Consider the following 6,067-nt stretch of genomic DNA (forward strand, 5'->3'; position numbering starts at 1 on the left):
TGCTTTTTCATAGCTTTTGCCAATATTTCTACCGACATTGTTCTTCTCTTTTGATTTGCAGGAATATTTTATATATTCTAGTATCACTACCTCTTCAGTTTTAGACATTTTAAATACCTTTTACATTCTATGGATATTATGTACCTAATAGAAGCAGTAAATAGTCAAATGTATTTTTTGCCTTAGAGTGAATATTCTCTAGCTGTGCTTTAACAATCTAGTCTTTATCCTGAATCAGAAAGACAATCTTCTACACACACACACACACACACACACACAGTTATTATTTCTTCCCTTCTCACTTATGTCTCTCTAATCCATTTCTGGAGTCTACCTTTGTGCATAGTTTCAGGCAGGGATCTATGATTGTGATGATAATGGAAATATGCCTCTCGGATCTCCAGCTTTGAAGAATATAATTGATAGATGGCTCAAGCTGTTATGCTCTGAGCCCACCACCACACTCACACTGTGGCCATGCATTCCAAGACCAGCAGAGTTGCTAAGGCACTCCCATTCTGGGGAGATGTGGGATTCCTCTGTTGGATGACTTTGCGTTGAATACTCCCCATAGGCCTCACCAAATTTTCTTGGAACTGCTTTACTACGTGAGACTCTTACTATAGAACTCTATTTCCTTCCCTCCTTCCTGCAAAAGGGTCAGATGTAAAGTGTATTCTGAAGGATCTCTTTGACTCTTCCATCATATGTTCCATTTTCTTTACATAAGCTTCTTCCAATAAATCTTTTTTACCTCAGATCCCACCTTGAGGTCTGATTGAGTGGTCTGAGAAAATTTAAGATTGACTAACTCATTTCACTCTCTATTGTGTAAAGAGGACACCATCCTGAGTGGCATGGAGGGCACAGATATTCTCTGATAATAAAGATAGCTATATTGCTAAGGATTTCACCAGCAGTGAATTGGAAAACTTGATAGATGGGACACCACTGTGGTGTGATGGTCCAAGCAATTAAAAATGAGAAGAAGTGCCTACAAAGATAGTGGAGTTGGCTGGTTACTGCTAAACTGCATTATTTCTCTGCACTGGGATAGGGAGAAACAATCAGTTAAAGGCTATGTGAGAGCCAATTACAAAGAGGCCTTAATCTCCTACAAAGAAAGAGTAGACCCAGCTAAACAGCAGCCTGAAGATCTAATCGTTAGAATTCCAGAGTTTGAAACTTTGTCAAAGCAAATCTGTTATGCTTAGGTCAGAGCCCTGGTTAGGGAAACCTAAAACCTTGAAATATAAGCAGATGTAAGATGGAGACAAGTAGATGGATATCCTTGAAAATATTAGTTTTGAATATTCCCTGAATCTTCAGAACTTGCAGAAGTTGTCCCTTACTCTCTAGTAAGAGCCAGCCCTTCTCTCATGCTGGAAGATGCTACAGAACCCTTTCCCTTACAAGGCAACAGGTAGTTCCTCAAGAGATATTACCACCTCCTCAATTGACAACCAGGCCAATCACTGAGCTAGGAATGTACTGGATCTGATAAGGGAGGAAGAACACTATGCACTGAAAGTGCTATAAGAATTAGTAGGTACCAACAGAGTAGTACTCCTGTTCCTGAGATTGGGTTTTGACGGTGTTTGATGGAGGAGAACTGAATGGAAGACTGCATAAGGAAAATTCGTTGGCTTTCTTGAGACATGGAATTTAACATCCAGGCAAGGACTCATGGAGATTGGGCAAATTTGCAGCTAAGCATGAAGAAAGCAACAGACAAGATGAGTGAAGCAGAAATGTTCTATTTTCCCTGGCAGACAGTAGAGGAAGAAATATAGAGCCTGAGGGAAATGGGCATGCTGGATTGGATATTTTGTGTGAAGCCAGAAGATTCCCTGGGAGATATGTTCCATGGAAAGGCCCAGAGGACACTCCATTTATCAAAGCCACTAGAAATGAGCTTGAGAAAGGGGCTCGAGCATAACTAGGTTCAATGGTGGCTCTGCTCTGTGAGTGAAAGGACGATAGGATAAGCAGCTACAAAGGTAGATTCTTAGAGTGAAGCAGCACAGGGAGGAAACAGTCTTCTTAAATTTTAATGCACCGGCTGGGAGCTCTGCAGGAGTGAGAGTGAGGGAGAGAATACCTGAAAGTAGCTGATTAGTTGCCACTTTTTCTAGAAACTCCTCACCTTAGTAGACAGCTGCCTTCATACTTCCAAAATCGGTGGTTGCATTTCTATAACTAGTTTCTGGTATGAAATTAGGGGGACATTGTCTCAAGGCAACATAGAGCAAGGCAGCGTGATGGGGGACACGAGAGTAAACCTTAAAAAGTGTTCTCTCATTCCACTCCAGGCTTCAGCCACCTGCCCTCCTTGCATATGCCAGTTCAGGATAGCCTCAGCCTTCTAGTCTCTTACTTTAATTATAATTTCCTGGCCTGGAGTCCATTATTTACCTCTTTCTTCTACAGTTTATCTTCTATAGTTGATTTGGAGGACTATCCTATGCTAGTTCACCATTTTGCAGAAATGAAAGCCCAGATACACACACACACACGTGCATATATATATATACACATACATATTCGTATATATACACGTGTGCATATAAAATGATGCCATTTTTGAAAAATAAAGTAGGTACACCTTTTATGAGTGAATTGATTGTTTATGTTTATATAAACAGAAAAATGTGAAGATATACAAAACTTTAAACTTTAATTACCTTAGGAGAAAATTGGGGAAAGTTTGCCAGATTTTTCTTTATGTTACTCTACTATGTGTTACTATGTTGGAAAACAGCTTGTATAACATTATAGCTTAAAATGAGATTACAATAAAATATATTTTTAAAATAGCATGAGCCAGGAGATGGCAGCATAGTAATACATTTGGTCTAAGTTTCTTAGTGCTTGTCTCACAGTGTTTTTCTTTCTTTCTTTCTTTTTAAATGCAGTTGACACACAATATTATATTAGTTTCAGGTATGAAAGATAGTTATTCACTTTTATATACCTTTTGAAGTGATCTTCTAATCTAGTAAATGTCACTGTACAAAGTTATTATGATATTATTGACTATATTCTCTATGCTGTGCATTACATCTCTGTGGCTTATTTTATTTTATAACTGAAAGTTTGTGTCTCTTACTCCCATTCACCTTTTTTTTGCTCTTCCCCTCACCCCATTCCCCTCTGGAAACCAAAATGACATTAACAGACAGCACAATACAATTTGTTTTATTTGGATTGGCTTCTTACTTAAAACATCTCTTGATATTTTTAACTTTGTGACTAAGTCACTTGCTTAGATCCTTCTCCATTACATGCTACTCATTTCTTTGGTCGCCATTAATATTATCTTTTTGTGTTATAAAAAAATTTCCTGTTGATTTAAAAAGCAACAAAAAACTCATTTTGATTCTTTAATATACCACTAATTGGGGGAAGTTTCGAGATCTTAGAAGGTTAAAAAAACTATTTCTGACCACTTCGATCTATCTGTGGATCTCTGGTGGGACTGCTGTACAGAGATTCACCTCTTCAGTGGTGGACCAGTGCCACAAGAGGAGGGAGAGTCTAAAAGTGGTTGTTCTACGTCTGTTTAGCCACACTCCCCAAGGCTCTGCTACTCTCAACAGCAGTTATCAAAAACACTTTTACCTTTTTTATGTGGTCTTAAAAACAGAACTTACTTTTTATATACACTTGTATACCCAGTGTCTAGAATACCCAATGTCTGACATATAGAGGCTCAGGAAATGTTTGTTAAATGAATAAGTGAGTATGTAAGTAGTTGCATAAAAAGCTCGGGGTTGGTAGTATCTGATAAGACTTTCTGTGATGATGGAAATAATGGATATCTGTGCTGCCCAGCGTGGTAGCCACTAGCTACAGGTGGCTACTTTGTGTATAAAATGTGATTAGTATGACTGAGGAAATGCATTTTTAATTGTATTTAATTTAATTTAGATCTAAATAGCCCCATCCAGTTAGTGGTTACCATATTGGACAATGCAGTTTTCAGTGCATGGCGTATTTTTTTTTTTGCAATTTTCTATTCTCTGTTCTGCATTGTTAATGAATGACGTACTGGGCCATTTTGCCTCAGCTAAATACATAACTCTTTCAAGTAGTATCCATTTTTGCATTCTGAGGATACTAAGTAGAGTACACATGGTGCAGTTTTGCAGGATTTAGGTATCTGAGAAATCTCTCAGGAATACATCTATATGAATCTTTGTATATAGATATGTATGTATGTATGTATCTAACTATCTATCAGGATGAATTATTTGCCTGTAGCACCTCAGCCTTCAAACAGCCTCTTTCCTCCAATCAGGTTCAGTTTCCAAATGATCTTAATTTGGCTAGAATTGCTTAGATATTAGTGTGATTGTGATGGACTTTCAACATTCTTAATGCATCAGCATTATAAAAAGAAGTAAAAGAAAGATATTCTCCAACCCATGTAAGGAAATTTGGGGTGCAAGATTTTTAACAGCGACTTTTTCCTTTGACTATTGATCCCATGGCAATGGTTCTCAACTGAGGGCGATTTTGCTCCTCAAGGCCATGTTGCAATGTCTGGATTTATTTTTGTTTGTTACAACTTGGTGGGCTTACTACTGACATCTAGTGTTGAGGGAAGGAATGCTGCTAAACATTCTAGAAAGCAGAGGATAACTGTTGTTCTTCCATGCCCGCCCCCCCGATTCCCCATAAAATTATCTCTGACAAAATGTCAATAGTATCGAGGTCGAAAAATCCTGCAGAACAGTGATGATTTAAAGAGAATGAGTTTGACTTGTAATTATAAATATATTTTAATGTATACAATATAATTTTATGTGCAGCAAAAGAGGCTTTTGGTATAAAACTCAAAAAAATCAACATGGCAGTTATTTCATTAACTAAATGAATCATAAAAGGAGAGGGAGAAACGAATAAAGATTTAGATGCATAGAAAATGTTTGACTGTTGTCGAACACTAGCTATGTCATGTAGTCATGTACAGTGCCACAAAAATGTGTTTAAATATGTATGAAAATGACAGTTTTTCATAATAATTAAAATATTCCAAAGTTGTTTTCTTTTCTTTTTTTCTTTCTTTCCTTTTTTTTTTTTTTTTTAGGCGAGGCAACCCTTGGTTGACCTCACAGATTTCAAGGACCTTATCAGTTTTTAATCCCTTAATTTTTAATTTTTTATGCTTACAGCAGCTGGTCTTCCTAAGCGGTCGCTCATCCAAGTACTAACTGGTCCCAACCCTGCTTAGCTTCCAAGATCAGACGGGATTGAACTTGTTCAGGGTAGCATGGCCATAGACAAAGTTGTTTTCTCGAGTATTTGCATATTCTCTATAAACACTTTTCTTCAAAGAATGTCTACCTTTTTAAACAGTAAAGCCTTCCCCAAAATCTTGTATCAAATTGTCTACAAATGTCTAATTTTATTTTGGCTTTCCATGTAAGCGATTTATGAATAACTAATTTATGTTGGCTTATCATTCTATCGGTCCTTTAATTTCTCTGAAGTTGTTTGAAAATAAAACTGCTTAGAAAATAAGTTGTATTAGGAAATAACTAAACAGAGTGAAAAGTAAATTTACACCAAGATTAGACTTCTCCCATTTTTAGAGATAGAAAGTAGCTCCTTCTCACTCAGTCTTTGTCTGTTCTCATTCTCATCTAACAAAAAGACCAGGAAACTTTGATTTTATTTTCTGAATGCCAAAAGGCATTTTTACATAGTTTAGAACAAAATTCCATGCTAAGGAATTCCAGTTCTCCTGCCGTTCAGTCCAAAGATTTAATCATTGTCCAAAGTAAATATTAGTGTAGTTGTTTAAAACTGCACTTTTAGGTATAAGTGTAAATGTCAGTTTTTTTCAAGTTTCATAGAGAGGTTAAATGTTCATCTGGGAGCAAAGGGGATAGGATTCACTGTAGTGCCAGCTCTTAAGTCCCGGCTTCATGTCTAGTGCCCCTTCATCATTTGTTTTAGCATTGGGCCAAACTGAGAACCTTGATTTGTCTACTACATGGACCTACAGATTCTTAAAAAGGATTATTTGATGAGGAAGATAAAAACTGTGGAATCATGGAAG

The 6,067-nt window shown here is 37.0% G+C and overlaps 1 pseudogene; it reads right to left on the reverse strand.

Annotated features, from left to right (window-relative positions):
• Positions 1-5,168: 5,168 nt before the first annotated feature.
• Positions 5,169-5,287, reverse strand: LOC120588634 (uncharacterized; annotated as a pseudogene).
• Positions 5,288-6,067: the final 780 nt, after the last annotated feature.

The sequence above is a fragment of the Pteropus medius genome, unplaced genomic scaffold (genome assembly GCF_902729225.1).
Source record: "Pteropus medius unplaced genomic scaffold, Ma_sr-lr_union100, whole genome shotgun sequence".
Classification (NCBI taxonomy): domain Eukaryota; kingdom Metazoa; phylum Chordata; class Mammalia; order Chiroptera; family Pteropodidae; genus Pteropus; species Pteropus medius.